Source organism: Gekko japonicus, unplaced genomic scaffold (genome assembly GCF_001447785.1).
Source record: "Gekko japonicus isolate JY-2015 unplaced genomic scaffold, Gekko_japonicus_V1.1 scaffold636, whole genome shotgun sequence".
Lineage (NCBI taxonomy): Eukaryota > Metazoa > Chordata > Lepidosauria > Squamata > Gekkonidae > Gekko > Gekko japonicus.
Window position 1 is genome coordinate 135,059 of NW_015171523.1, and position 14,994 is coordinate 150,052.

Here is a 14,994-nt window from a genome sequence, read left to right on the forward strand (position 1 = left end):
GCACTTGCTTTTGAGAGCACATTAAGGTTAATATGTTATCTGGTGTTGATTCAGGGAACACATGGAGTAAGAAATGCCTTAAAATCTTGAGTTTTATTGAAATTTTTGTTGATAATATGAAAGGAATAATATATGGAAACACTTAAATCCAGAGACTGGCGATATGGATAGACAACCATGAAGAGAGGGAAGGAAAAACTAAACCAACCAACCAACCATAAAAATGGATAGACAAGACGGATCTTTCTACAAACCTGGAAAATGACCCAGGTTTGCAAAAAAATCTTTTAAAAGGACACTGGGGAGATGTAACAACCCAAAATACTGGAAGCAGTGCCTGTAACATAAGAAACACCACACAATATTGTCAGCCTTCAAGCCTTGGTCTCTGTCAGGTAGAGGCAGGGGCAGGTGATAGTGCCCTTTAGAGGGTTGCTTTGGGTTTTGAGGGAAGTCTCCCCTGGGCCAGGTCCTGTGGCAATCGGAGTTTGGCCACTTGATACCATACCACTTGCACAACTCACCCAGGACTGGCTACTTGCTACTTCTCAACACAGCCATACTGCAAAAGCCAGTGTGGTTTAGTGGTTAGAGTTTCAGAACATATCCTGGGAGACTCAGATTCAAATACTCATTCTGCTCTGGAAGCAAACTGGGTGACTTTGGGCCAAGAACACACACAAATGCTAACCTTCCTCAATCACTTGAAATTCCCTAAAATCCAGGGATTCCCACACATCCCTTTCAGGGGCAGGGGAGGGATCCCAGCCTCCAGGTGGGTCCCTAGGATCTTCCGGAATTACAGCAGGTCTCCAGACTACAGAGATCCAGGGTGGTGTAATGATTAGCAGGTCCCACCAGGATCTCATAGACCCAGCTTAGAATATCCAGGACTCTTCCATGGATGCTTCCTGGGTGACCTTGGGCCAGTCACACCATCTCAGCCAAACCTACCTCACAGGGTTGTTGTGAGGATAAAACAGAGGAGGAAGAGTGAGGTAAGCAGCTTTGGGTTCCCATCAGGGTGAAATACAGGGCAGAAAAGTAAAATTTACCTCAGCTTTTTGCCATGGAAGCGACGGCTTCCTGTTTCTAACAGGAAATATATGACTACAGCAAACTACGGGGCTGCTGAGCAGTGTTCCCTCTAAGCTGAGTTAGTGTGAGCCAGCTCAGTTTCCTTGCCTCCGGCTCACACATTTTTGTCTTCGCTCAGGAAGGGATGGCTCCAGAGCAAGCGAATTAATGCAGCAGCCAAATCGCTCGCTCACAACTTTCATGCCCGTAGCTCAGAAAGTAGAATTTTTGCTCACAAGACTCCGCAGCTTAAAGGGAGCATTGCTGGCCAGCAGAGAATGCATTTCAGACCTGGAGAAAATATCCAAACGGCTACTAGACGTGGTGATTGAAGGAAACCTCCATGTTTGGAGGCAGTAAACCCCAGGAGGCAGCATCAAGGAAACCCCAGGAGGCAGCATCTATGCCTTCTTTGTTCAACTCTCAAGGGTAGTCGGTTGGCCGCTGTATGAAACAGGATGATGGACTAGATGCACTGATCCAGCACGCCTCCTCTGCTGTTCTTAGAAAAAAAGGCGACTGGTGGGGGTTTTTTTAGTTGCTGTAGACTTTCTGGGTTGTTTGGCTGTGGTATTGGCATTGTGGGTCCTGACGTACGGTTTCGCCAGTAGCTGTGACTGGTATCCTCAGAAGTAAAACACAGAAAGATGGGAGTGCTCTCTGTGTCAAGGTGAGAAGAAAAATGGTAGGCAGGTAGTTTATATCTACTCCGGAAGCTGGGGTAGGGCTGAATCATTATCTTTTAGGAGTTCCCCAGGCTATGAACATGCTAATGGAGGAGCTTTCCTGAGGAGGTTCTTTTGTATGTGGATTGTTTCCTGAGGAGGTTTCCTGTTTCCTGAGGAGGTCCTTTTGTATATGGATTGGCTGTTGAAATTCTAATCTCATCTGTAGTACTATTGTTTTTCAGGACAGGAAACCATACCCTATTTATTTTTAAACTCTCTTCTTTCCTGTTGAAATTGTGTTTATGTTTATGAATTTCAATGGCTTCCCTGTGTAATCTGACATGGTAATTGGAAGTGTTGTCCAGCCTTTCAGTGTCTTGCGCTTTCTGTTGGGGGTGGCAAAGGAGTCCTAAATTCACATCCTTGTTCTTCCAGACTTCTAGAGAGATATTCCCTGAACTTCAGAACAGGGAGAAGAGAAGAGATTCCCCCCCCCAAATTTGTCTTCATTAATTTTCTCAAATCATCTCAGGAAAAGACTACATCAGGGCATGGTCCGGGCCTGGCTTGGCTCCCACTGAGGCCTGCTCTGAACAGAACGTTATGAGGGAAAGTGCTTCTGGCGCCCAAATCCCCACTTGTCCCCTGGAAGGCGGCTGCAGCGTCTCCTGCCTGGCTTCTCTCCCCCAGCCTACCACCTTCTTCACAGTCAACTCGACTCTCATATTCTCCTCCACCAAGGTTGTGCCTACAACTTTCCACGAAACCCAGCCAATTCCACTCCCGGGGTGGTGAATCGGGAGGGCCTCAGGCAGGGGCTTTCCCCAGCCTCAAAAACTGAAGATTTCCCTTTTTAAACCCGCTTGGTCAAGTGCCATGGACCGAACCACGGACTTTCAAGACACAGTTCATAAACTCCACCGCTGATCAAGGGACTCTCCTTTGTCCTAGTCCAATCAACAATACCGTTCCTCCCATAAGCCTCACTCACTCAGACAAAGGACACCACATCAAATTAGAAAAGCCAAACAAGGAAAACTGAGATTCAAGGATTTCCTTGCAGCAACCTAACTGGCTATCGTCCCTCTCTCCCAATCAGAGCTGTTTTCAACAACAGGTTTCTTTTTGGAGCATGAAGGTATTTGATGCTTTCTTTCTCAGTGGCTTTAAGGTCCCCAAGTGTGAGAGCTCCTTTCTTTCCTTAAGGGCAAATGAAGGTGTGCCCTGAAATCAAAGAGGGTCAAAGGAAGACACCATCTTCTCTTCCATGATCGTGACAGACGGGAAAACCTCCTTACCCAGGGAGGCCACGGTCTCGTAATTTTCCTCCATAACATCCCAGAAGAGCTTTCTTTGGCCTGCGTCCAGTAGAGCCCATTCCTCCTCCGTGAAGGACACGGCTACGTCCTCAAAGGACACGGGGGATCTCTGAAAGAGGAAAATATGACCCAGTTGACCACTTATTCTTGTCCCTGACTATTCAAGAAAGAAAGAAGAATCTCACTGGCCGCTCAACTGATTAAAGAATGTAATAGGTCAAACTGATGACAAGGAAAATTGCATTTGTTTCACTTTTTCAGCCTCCGAGGTAGAATATACTAAAGCTCTCCAAGAAATATAAACGCAGACCATTGCAAAGAACTGGGCTTCTCTTGGTCGAGGCCAATTACATGTGTGTGGGAAAATAAACTGTTATCGCTGACGTTATACCACCTTGCATTTTAAACCAGCAAAACAAAACAGAAATGGTGCTTTGAGTGAAGATTCCTGCTTTAAACATTTTTGTTTGCCAAGGAGTTCTGTGTTATTTATTCATTTATTTATCTGATTTGCAAACCGCCCTCCCCCCAGTTAAAGGTAAAGGTTCCCTTGCTCGAAAGCCAGTCGAATTCGACTCTAGGGTTGCGGTGCTCATCTCCGTTTCAAAGCCGAAGAGCCAGCGCTGTCTGAAAACATTTCCGTGGTCATGTGGCCAGCATGACTAAACACCAAGGCGCACGGAACGCTGTTACCTTCCCACCAAAGTGGTACCTATTTATCTACTTGCAAGATGGGAGCTCACTCCATCATGCGGCACCCGGGCCTCGAACTGCTGAACTACTGACCTTCCACAGCCTGCAGTTCAGCGTCTTAACCACCTGAGCCATCGCAGCTCCTCCCCCATACCAGGAGAGGTGGTCCTGGTTACTCCAAAGCAGGGGTTTCAAACTTGTGGCCCGGGGGCCGTATCAGGCCCCCCGGAGGGCTTCTATCAGGCCCGCAGTGGAACTAGCTGTCTTTTGCTTCTTCTTCCAATTCTGCTGCTGCTGCATCATCGTAGGTTTGCAGCTTACAGATACACACCTGAACGGCATACTCAGGATTGCAACAGCACAGACATTTTGATGTAATAATTCAGAGCAAGAGGTGTCAGTGATCAGACACTGTTAAATAAAATATTGCAAGAGTGCTCATGTTTTAAGCAGTTTTTTTATTTTAAATAGAAAAAAAATCCCTTTGCGTTTGTGTCCTTTATAAAGTTTATATCTCCGCTACCTGACATGACATTTTATGACACATTTTATGAACAAGGTCTCATTTATGTCAGATTCAGCCCTTGTAACAAATGAGTTCGACACCCCTGCTCTAAAGCTTCCATCCAGGTCTGTAAACATGAACTGGCCTAATGAAAATCCAGGTGTCTTCTGTTCTGTTTCTAATCTAAGAAGGCAAAGGCCCATTCACCCCAGACCGTGTGATCCTTGGGGCTTGGTGGGAGACAGATGGAATCCATCACTCTCTAGAGCAGGGGTTCTTGAACTGTCTTCTGCCATGGACCTCTCTGGCTGCCTGGTGAAGCGTATGGACCACCCCTTCTCAGAATAATGTTTTTAAAAGAATAGAAATGCCAGGGCTATTTTTGGGCAGGAACGCACAGGAACGGAGTTCCGGCTGGCTCCCCAGTTGGCCACGCCCAGCAGGAACTCATTAGCATAATAGGCCACACCCAACAGCAGAAACTCATTAGGATTGGCTACGTTAGGGGTGTGTGGCCTAACATGCAAAGGAGTTCCTGCTACAAGAAAAGCCCTGGGTTTTGACAACAAACAGGGTAAACAGAATAAGAAGCAAAAGGTGGGTGTGGCTGAATGACCAAACTCCTGGTAACACGGGGGTGTTGCCTAATATGCTAATGAGCTGTGTTGTCAGGGGTGTGGCCTAATAAGCTTATGAGTTTCTGCTGTTGGGTGTGGTCTATTATGCGAATGAGTTCCTGCGGGACTTTTTCTACAAAAAGAGCCCCGAGAAATGCTATTTCAAGATATCTGCAACAACTTAATAGTGTACGAAAATATCGGATGTCTATTGGTGACAAAGCCACATGTACTACAACGACGACTGTGGCATGTCGCCTACGTCCATAATTGAAGGAAACGCTAACTTTCCGTTAGAACTTAGTGAAAACAAAGATGCTATTTGTTTCAAATTCAAGTTCATGGGCTGCCTGAAATCCGTTTCAGGTTATGGACCCCTGCTGTAGAGGAAGCGACAGTAGGTGCTTAAAATACTACCACCATAAGAGCAAAATATGGTCAAATGCGTCTTTGGGGGTGATCCCACGGAGAATGCAAAAAACAAACCGGCAAGAGCAGCAAGCTACGGGGGCTAGTAAGAACAGACAATGAACCGTCCTGGATCAGACCAGGGGTCCGTCTAGCTGACAGAAATAAAAAGCCCAGGATGGTTTTAGAAAAGACATTTATGTGTGTGAAAACACAAGTGTCCCACCCCCACCCCCTCTGCAGAGATCTGGCCCAGAAGAAGACGAAGAAGAAGAGATTGGATTTATACCCCGCCCTTCACTTGGAGTCTCAGAGCAGCTTACAAACTCCTTTCCCTTCCCCTCCCCACAACAGACACCCTGTGAGGTGGGTGGGGCTGAGAGAACTCTGACACAAACGGCTCTTTTTCAAGGACAGCTGTGCCAGAGCTTGTGACTGACCCAAGGTCACATCGGCAGGGGCAAGTGGAGGAGTGGGGAATCAAACCCAGTTCTCCCAGATTAGAGCGCACACTTAACCACTACACCAAACTGGCTCTCTCCAGGTGCTCCCTCCGGCCAGCTCTTCCTCCTCCGCTCCCGTTCACACACATTTTCTCTCCCCTCCCCTAGTCCTGTCCAGGAGCTGCGGATGAAATCCTAAACTCACCTCTCCTGCAGACGCACAAAAGCCAAATTCTCCCTCCAGCCGGGGGAAACGAGAGAGAAGAGAAGCCCTGTGGACCTGCCCGTCCCATACGTTTCCTTCTCCACCTCGAGGAAAAAACACTCCCTCAACACCTCGAAAATGCAGGGTTGACCGCTCAGGTGCTCGCAAGTCCTTCTGGGAAATGTAGTCCCCTACAACAGCAACACCCAAAGGAAGTTTTTAAAACGTTAACTATTTGGGAGTGTGGAATAGATGGTTTCTTGGCTCGTTTGTCGCTCCTGTGTATATGAACAAATCTTCCTCCTCGTTTGATCAAACCCTCTCCTTCAGTGATAGTTGTCCTCTTCAAGCTCAGTACAAAACTTACCTCACTGCAGAGAACCAAAGACTTTATACTTCCTACCCTAAGAACACCTTGTCGCTTAGGGGAAGCCTTGTACCACAAGAACAAAAAGGGAATACAGCGGAAGTGTGTTTAAAAATTCAAGAGGGTCACAGGAAGATGCCGCCCCCCCACTTCTCTGCCATGTTCACAATAAAAGGGGGAAAAGCCTTACCCAGCGAGGCCCTGCGGAACTGCATATCCCATAAGTATCCCAGAGAGGCCACGGTCTCATAATTTTCCTTCACCACTTCCCAGAAGAGTTTTCTTTGTCCTGGGTCCAGCAGAGCCCATTCCTCCTCTGTGAAGAACACGGCCACCTCCTCAAAGGACACTGGGGAAGTCTGAAAGAGGAAAAATGTGGCCCAGTTCCTTTCCTGTTTCTGCCCCTGAGTTTTCAAGAAGGAAAGGATGAGGAAGAGAGAGAGGAAGAGATTGGATTTATACCCCGCCCTTCACTACCCGAAGAAGTCTCAGAGCAGCTGACAATCTCCTTTCCCTTCCCCTCCCCACAACAGACACCCTGTGAGCAAGGCTCCCTCTAAGCTGTGGAGTCCTGTGAGCAAAAATTTTACTTGGTGAGGTCCTGGCATTAAAGTTGTGAGTGAGCGATTTGGCTGCTGCATGGATTAGTTTGCTCTGGAGCCCTCCTTCCTGAGCTAAGACAAAAATCTGTGAGCCGGAGGCTAAAAAACTGTGAGCTAGCTCACACTAACTCAGCTTAGAGGGAACACTGCCTGTGAGGTAGGTGGGTCTGAGAGAGCTCTGACAGAAACTGCTCTTTTTCAAGGACAGCTGTGCCAGAACTGTGGCTTGCCCAAGGTCATCCAGCCAGGTGCAAGTGGAGGAGTGGGGAATCAAACCCGGTTCTCCCAGATTAACCACCACACCAAATCCAATCACCCACTCATTTGATTAAAAGAATGCAATACATCGAACCGATGGCAAGGAAAACTGGATCAAGTTTTTTGAACGTCTGCTAGTTGTAATATACTGAAAGTCTCTAATTCGGAAAACTGCATAAAACTTGGCTTCTCTTGGTCAAGACCAATTAAAGGGAAAAAACAAAAAAACTGAATTGACTGTATGCCATTGTCTATTATGCCATTGTCTACTATACTATCCTGCACTTTGAACCCCACAAATATACGAATTTTGTGATTCCAGAGACGGTTTCTGCTTTAAACATTTTTTTTTTCCTGCAGAGGAAAACTTACTCTTAAGTTTACGTCCAGCTCTGAAAAAATAAGCTGCCCCTGTATGAATCGATAGTGCGGCCTCATCTGGAATACTGTGTGCAATTCTGGTCACCACACCTCAGAAAAGATATTATAGCACTGGGAAAAGTGCAGAAAAGGGCAACTCGAATGATAAAAGGGCTGGAACGCTTTCCCTATGAAGAAAGGTTATGCTGGGGCCTGGGGATTATTAGGAAGGGAACTGAGAACAAATCAGCCAGTATCATAATGCCCCTGTATAAATTGATGGTGCAACCTCATTTGGAATACTGTGTACAATTCTAGTCACCACACCTCAAGAAGGATATAATAGCATTGACAAAAGTGTAGAAAACGGTAACTCGAATGATAAAAGGGTTGGAACACTTTCCCTATGAAGAAAGGTTAAAGCACTCAGGGCTCTTTAGCTTGGAGAAATGACAGCTGAGGGGTGACATGATCGAGGTTCACACAATTATGCATGGGAAAGAGCAGGTAGAGAAAGAGGTACTTTTCTCCCTTTCTCACAATACAAGAACTCGTGGGCACTCCATGAAACTGCTGAGTGGTTGGGTTAGAACAGATAAAAGGAAGTACTTCTTCACCCAAAGACTGATTAACACAAGGAATTCACTGCCACAGGAGGTGGTGGCGGCTACAAGCATGGACGGCTTCAAGAGGGAACCGGATAAACATCTGGAGCAGAGGTCCATCAGTGGCTATTAGCCACAAGGTACAGATAGGAACTCTCGGTCTGGGGCAAGCGATGCTCTGTATTCTTGCTGCTTGGGGGGGGGCAACAGTGGGAGGGCTCCTAGTGTCCTGGCCCAACTGCTGGACCGCCTAATGGCACCTGCTATTTGGATTGGCCACTGGCTCGATCCAGCTTTGGCATCATCTCAAGGGCACCATCTCATGAGATTTTTGGCTTTCGTAGTTTAAGGCAAAGGCAAGCACGTTGCAGAAAAAGTACTAAATGGTATAATGTGCGTGGAGGGAGGAATTATTGATCTACAATAAAATGAAAGCCAGCGTCTGAGAAGCCGCGGTGCCAAAAATGACGGGAATGGGACCCATTCTACAACAGAGAAAGGGACGCTTTACTCCCGAGAAGCCAGGGAAGTGGAAGGTGGCACAGCAAAGGGAGGGCGGAGTGGATTCCCTCGTTCACAAAAAGCAACCTGCAGACCGCTTCTTGAGGATAACGTTCATTGGGACCCTACGCCAGCGAAAGCAACGGTAGGTATTGAAAAAAATACAATTACAAGAGCAGACTATGGCCAAACGCCTCCGTGGGGGTCAGCCCATAAACGTGCAAAAAAGAAAGAAAGAAGAACACTGGGCCAGTTAAAGGGGCCAGTGAAAGCAGACAAGGAACCCTGCTGGATCGGACCGGGGATCCGTCTAAATGTTAAGATCAACATAAGCCCAGGCGGGTTGCAGGGAAGTTGTCCATTACCTACTCTACTTCATTCCAAGTGCACTTGCCACAGGGTTGGTTAAAGATTAGGGCTGCAGTGGTTAGTCATTTAGTCAGTGAAATTAGCTAACTGAAAATTGTCTGTCATTTAAGAAGTCCTTCCCAAATAACTACACCAGAATGTTTTAAAATGTTTAATTGTGTTTAGCAGAACAGGTGCCTTGGTGCTGCTCAACTCTCACAAGAGGGAAGGCTTCTTCTGCTATGGCACACAAGGGTGTCATCTAAAAGCATCTAAAAGCAAAGAAAGATTTCTTTCCCCTTAGCAAGTTTGTAGGAGGATACAGGGCTGGTTTTGCCTTTTGTTTGTGGAAGTGAGCTCCAGATAGTTTTCTTTTATAAAAAAATGTGTTTTTCATTCTTCCTAAAATGCATTTATTTTTTTAAATTGGTGGGTGCGGGGGGGGGGCGCCAGAAGGGATCCTCACCTAGGGTGCAAAATAAGCTGGGGCCAGCCCTGACCCCCAAATCTCCAGGAATGTCCCAACCCAGAGCTGGAAACGCTAGGCTCATTCTCCAGCATTTCCAGTCCAAAGGTACCCAGTCTGTCAAGAATGAATAAATAAAACAAAACCTCCACCTGAGATTTATGACGTTTCTGGCAGTCGGAGTTTACAGTCTGTCCAGGAGAGGAGGGAAATAGTGATTGCAAGCAGAATTCTCAGTACCCACATCAAACTATACTTCCCACGAATCTTTGGAAGAAGCTATGACCGTTCAGATCACAAATTTGTTGTGGGGCTGGGGCTGAAAACACCTGTCTCCTGCACTCTTCAATAGCACATTACTAGTTTCTGTGCTGTGTGTACTGATTGCAGGCATGCATTGAATTTGGACAGAATGATAAAGCTGCCTTACAAATTGGATCTAGTTAACGGTTGTATGCATTTTGTGTAAGATATAGGACATTCTTGAGAATTCAAACATTATTAGGTGAATATTTGTGTCGCCATGAAAAAAACCCAATACTTTCAACCTGAAAACTTTATTGTCTAATATCAATGTCGATGCTTCTAAGCATCATCTTTGGAAGTCCTATGAAAGTTCTCCCAGGCCCCTGCACTCCTGAGGTAAAATATACTATGCAACTCTTCCTCCTCTTCATAACATATTGGACGTGAAGCCTAGCCGGGGATTAACAATCGTAAAATGCAACTTTTGTTAAATACAGAGGAGACAGCTCTTCTAAGCACTGTATAAATACTACTGATTCCACAGGGTAGTGTAGTGGTAAGAGTAGCAGACTCTAATCTGGAGAACCGGGTTTGATTCCCCACTCCTCCACATGAAGCCTGCAGGGTGACCTTGGGCCAGTCACAGTTCTCTCAGAACTCTCTCAGCCCAACCTACCTCACAGGGTGCCCGTTGTGGGGAGAGAAATCAATTGTAAGCCGCTTTGAGATTCCTATAGGTATAGAAAGGTAAAGGTAAAGGTTCCCTTGCTTGAAAGCCAGTCGAATCCGACTCTAGGGTTGCGGTGCTCATCTCCGTTTCAAAGCCGAAGAGCCAGCGCTGTCCAAAGACGTTTCCGTGGTCATGTGGCCGGCATGACTAAACACCAAGGCGCACGGAAAGCTGTTACCTTCCCACCAAAGTGGTACCTATTTATCTACTTGCAATTTCTTGCTTTCGAACTGCTAGGTTGGTAGGAGCTGGAACTAGAAACGCAAGCTTACTCCATCATGCGGCAACCCGGGTCTTGAACTGCTGAACTACCGACCTTCCACAGCCTGCAGTTCAGCGTCTTAACCACTTGAGCCACCTTCTCTTCTTTCCATCATGCCATGGGTGCCATAGTATTTCCTGATGCCCACTCTCTTCTTCCCCCAAACATCTGTTCCCCAAACCACAGAACCAGTCCTGGCTTTCCTCTATCTCACTGGGACAGGATCTTGCCAACCATGAACTGAATGTCTACCTTAATGGCACCTGACTTACACACAACCATATACGTAAATACCTTGGCATTACCCTGGACAGGACCTTGAGCTATAAACACCATCTTACCAATGTAGCAGTGAAAATACATACATGAAACAACATTCTCCAAAACTTATGTTGTAAAACTTGGTGCGCATCTACTACAACACTTAGATGCTCAGCTTTGGGGTTGATGCATAGTACTTTGGAAAACAGTGCTTCAGTGTAGCTCAACCGCCCCCATGCCCACAAACTTGATGTCTGGCTCAATATAACAATGAAAGCTGGACTTCCGGTTGATGACGGCACGCTCACGGACTCACCTCCCAGACCTCCCAGGGGTGTCTCCATGCTCTGGCGAACGGAGGGGGTGAGCAGGCTCGTAACCCCCCCCCAGGAGCCCGGGGAAGGGCACCTGGCCAAGGAGCTTTGAGGGGGTAGCCTCTTCTCTGGCCGAATGCCAGAGAATCGAGGCTCCCCCTTGCTCCAGTGGTCCGTCCAGCCGAGAAACCTGATGGTACAAGTGAAGCTAACCGGGTCAAGCACAGGAGATCAGGCGTGTGAAATGATGGATGAAGAGGGGTCAGAAGACCAACTATGAACGTGAGTCAAATGAGAACTGATTTTTAAACGGAAAGACACTCCTTACCCGAAGCGGCGAAACGGCAGAAGCGAGTGGTGGGAGGGACGCCTCCCATGCCCATAAATCGTTGAGCGAAAGGGGAGGGAGTGGAAGAATAAACAAGAAATTGCCCAGAAGTACTCATTCATCGAGCTATACAGATAAGCGCATATTCAGAGACTTTAAAATTTATTGCGAAAGCAAACAAACGAGAAAAAGATGGCGGGGAAGAGGGACAGAGACAAAGAGAAACTTTTAAAAGCGAAACTAGAGTCCCCGAAGGTGCCGGAAACGACCAGTGAGACGATGAAGGCGATGACAGAGGTCATGCGCCCTCTGCTGGAACAGCTCAATGTCTTTAAAGAACAGATGTCTATGGTAACAGTGAATATTACTGTACAACAAAAGCAGCTGCAAGTTGTGACAACAAGCATTACTGCTCAACCAACGCAAATAACGGATTTGATTCAAGTAATGAAGCAGGATGCTGAGAAAGTAAAGGAAATGGCTGAGACAACGCAGATAGTGAGGGAAAAAGTGCAAAAATTGGAAAAGAAAACTGTATCTTTGGAAGATCAGATGCTGCAAGTGCAAATGGATAAGGCTAATATGGTCCTGCGCCTCCAAGGGGTGCCAGAGAAAAGAGGACAGAATCTTAAAGAAGTTATGACTGAGCTACTTGCCCCAGTAGCAGATATAAAGGCGGACTTGCTGCTCAACGTCATTGATGTGGCCTACAGGTCATATTCAGGATACATAAAGAAAAATAATCTGCCTGGGGAAATTGTAGTAAGATTCTCGAAGAGGCACGTCAGGGATGCTATCCTGAAAGCAGTTGCTGCGACACCCCTGAAGGTGGGGGAGAATGCTGTCAGAACGCTAAAGGATATTCCATTTGAAGTAAGACAACGCAGAAAGAAATACAAAGAACTTGTATTTTTCCTCCAAACAAACTCAATTGGATATAAATGGCTGTTTTCAGAAGGAGTAATATTCAAGATCAAGGAGAAGAAGGTCAAGATTGACTCTGTTCTTAAAGCTCAAGAGTTTCTAAAGGAGCAGCTGGGAAGGCCAGAGGACGAGAAAAAAGAAGAGGACGATAAGTCCAGTGGAGAGCTGGAAACTGGTTCGTCTGGTGAGGACTCTTTGTCTGAGCAGGGGGCATCAGCCCCGAAAAGTTCCTACAAACTGCGGAAGAGAGAGAAGAAGTAAAGGCTGAAGGACTCTGAATTGTGCCTTTGAGAACTTTGGTTCTAGGGGATGATGGAGGGCACTGTTATTGGGCAATTAAATGTAACTGGGGATGGTTAAAAGGGTTAAAAGATTGACACAGTTCATAAGAAGTACAAAGATGAAAAGTCTGAATGAAGTATAAAAAGCTAGTTGGAGATCTCCTCTCTTGGGTTTTTAGTTAGTAGTGGGTTCTTTACTTTCTCCCTTATATGTAGCTTTCCCTTTCCCTTTTTTCTGTTCTAGTTTTTGTAGTGTTTAAAAAATCAATAAAAAATCCCCTCCGCGGGCTTAAAAAAAAAACAATGAAAGCCATCAGCAGATGTATTAAACCCACTCCGACCCATTGGCTACCACTGTTGTGCCACATCACTCCCCCACATCTCCAAAGACAAGATGCTCTTCTTCATGAATATAGAAAGATCATCGAAAACAGAGAGTTGCTCATCCACAAAGAGTTGGCTGGCATGGGCCTATCCAGACTAAGATCCCAAAACCCAGCAATAAGATCTGCATAAATCACAAAATTTTGATCTAGGGAATGAATGGTTGTGAACATGGATGCAATCAGTCCCACCTGATATCCATAACCTGATAAACACCAACGAGAGGCCCGCAGGACTTGACTTGCCATGTAAAGTATGGAAGATAGCTAATAGAACACAAACAGGCTTTGGTAGTTGTGCAGACCTGCTGTTTAAATGAGGCAAAATAACAGGAGCCGAATGTGATTGTGGTGCAGCCCGCCAAACTATTCTCCAGCTGTCAGAGGAATGTGAGCATCGTGCTTTCCAGGGAGAAGTGACGGAGCTCTTTGAACTCCCCCCACCTGCGATTGAGTGGATTGAAAATTTAGATATTAGTATTTAGGGGGATTGCCCAATCGGTCTGCATACCTGTTGTATCAACTTGGTTACGTATTTTATATTATTATATGCTTCCTGTGTGTAACTCTGCCATACGATAAATAAATATGGCACAGGGTGGTCTTCAGAAGACCTTAGGAAGAATCACCTTTATGTCTTCAGGGAACACTCATTTGGCAACTGCTAGTCCATTATAAGAAAATACTTCGCATTCATTCTCCCAACATTCTGTCATGGGCCCCACGGCACCATTTTCTGACCAGCTGCATCCCACAAATGGCAACCACTGTGTGGTGATGCCCACTGCCAATCCAAGAGTTCACGCAGGCTCAACAAAGTGGGGAGCCCCTCCCTTAGCATCTCTCAGATGGTACGGCGTGTGGCATAGCGCTACATCTTTCTGGTTTTGGGTCAGGCACATTTGCGCACAAATGATAGGAAAGCTGGGGAAAGGGTACTTTGCAAAGAAAGAGGTCACAAGGAGAACAAACACTGGGTTGGATCCGGCCAGGTTTTAACACAATCTTGTCTGATTCCTCTCCTCACGGCATGGCTTTTGCCCATACAGGTCCCGTGATTGCCAGCGTAGCCCTTTTTGGTAGTCATAGGGCAATCTTTTGTGTCCATCTGAAAAGCTAGTTGGTTCCAATCCAATGTGGCAGCACAATACTAAAACATTTGCTTGGAACTCTTACAGGTCACATGAACACATAAAGCGGCCTTGTACTGCCTCAGAGAGCCTTGGTCCATCAAGGTCAGTATTGTCTACTCTGACTGGCACCAGGTCTCCAGAGTCACAGGCAGAGATTGTTCACATCACCTTCTGCCAGATCCTTTAACTGGAGGTGCTGGGGATAGAACCGGGGACCTTCTGCATGCCAAACAGTTGCTCTGCCACTGAGCCATGGCCCCTCCACTTTGAGACACAAAGCTGGACCCTCCCCACTTCTCAAAGTAGGGATGCAAGGACAACATACTATGCAACCCAGTGTGCCTCCAGGTGCACATATTTTGTATCTGGAATGGACTATATTATTTTCAACACAATATGCATTTGGATGCACATTTAGACATACACTCATATGATCAAGTAATTAACTGTGCTTAAATACCATTTTATACATGAAGAGACCTGGACAGAGCATGGATATAGCATTCATGGTATTGTGTGTATTGCTGCTTTTTTAATTTACGTATTGTTATCCACCCCGAACTAAAGCAGGATAGAAGCCTAAAGGAATAATTAAAATTATGGAAATGTGCCATCTTTTATTTCAGAAAACTTATACTTAAAACTCTTTGGAAAGAAGAGGCAACATTTTTCTTAACTGACAAATGCAAT